At 41.2% G+C, this 1205-nt stretch overlaps 1 non-coding gene across 1 annotated transcript; it reads left to right on the top strand.

The window, feature by feature from the left end:
• Nucleotides 1–414: 414 nt before the first annotated feature.
• Nucleotides 415–554, top strand: LOC142453906 (U4 spliceosomal RNA). The gene has a single exon (XR_012785465.1). It is a non-coding gene; the product is annotated as a U4 spliceosomal RNA (small nuclear RNA).
• The last annotated feature ends 651 nt before the right edge of the window (nucleotides 555–1205 follow it).

Below are 1205 nucleotides of genomic sequence, written 5' to 3'. Positions count from 1 at the left end.
GCCATATTGTTCAGATAGATGGATGGATGGATGGATGGGTGGGTGGGTGGGTGGGTGGATGGATAGATGGATAGATAGATAGATAGATAGATAGATAGATAGATAGATAGATAGATAGATGGATAGAGATGCAGCCCTTGGTGTCCTTGTGCCAGTGGAAGAGCTGTCAAGAATAAACAGGACAGGACATGAAAAGCTGTGTCAGCATAGGACAACGCAGCTCAAAGTGTTCAGTGCTCTGGTGGCTGGAGATTGTCAGTAATTGCAAGGATTTTTTTCCCAGTGAATGCAACTCTCCGACTGTAAACTATTGAGACCAAGAAGAATACAGAAGAACTCTTGGAGTGCGAGAAATCAGGTGGACAAAGACCTATAAGAAACCCCATGAATGGAAGTTACAAGAAACTCACTGCCAGCTTTGCACAGTGGCAATGTTGTAGTCAATGAGGTCTACCTAAGGCGTGATTATTGCTTATGAAAACTTTTCCCAATACCCCACCATGATGACTTGAAATATAGTCAGCACTGGCAATTTTTGATGGTCTCCATGGAGACTAAATAAAAAAAGAAGAAAAGAAAGAAAGAAAAACTCACTGCCATTGAGTCGATTCCAAATTGTAGCAACCTAATAGGACAGGATAGAACTGTTCCTATGAAATTCTGAAACTATAACTCTTTACCAGAGTAGATAGTCTCATCTTTCGCCCAAGGAGCAGCTAGTGGTATCAAACTGCTGACCTATGGTTAACAACCCAATGAGTAACCACTACTCCACCAGGGCTTCTTGGGAATGGCAGTAAACAAACAAAAATATACTACCACTAGGATTGAGATTTTTTTTATAGAAACTTTGGAAAAAAGATTGCAGCGCGCGCGCTCTCTCTCTCATCTCAAATCATTTTATCAGGATATAATCCAAACATCATACCATTCACTGGTTCAGTTATATCAAGCAGTGTTGTACAATCACTACCACAATCATTTCCCAAACAATCTGTTCCTTCTTGTACTCCTTGATATAGACTCCCCGTTACCCTCTCTCCCCTACTGTAGCCCCACAAGAACCGTTAATTCTAGCTATTGTCTCAATAGGTTCGCCCAGCTTGGGTTTCATAGACCGAAAAGCATAGATGGACACATACTAGAACATCAAGAACACTACCAATAATAACAAAAGCCAACCGAGATCAGCTCCAATTTGAAAG

This window comes from Tenrec ecaudatus, chromosome 7 (genome assembly GCF_050624435.1).
Source record: "Tenrec ecaudatus isolate mTenEca1 chromosome 7, mTenEca1.hap1, whole genome shotgun sequence".
NCBI lineage: Eukaryota > Metazoa > Chordata > Mammalia > Afrosoricida > Tenrecidae > Tenrec > Tenrec ecaudatus.
This window is presented reverse-complemented; position numbering and strand designations above follow the sequence as displayed.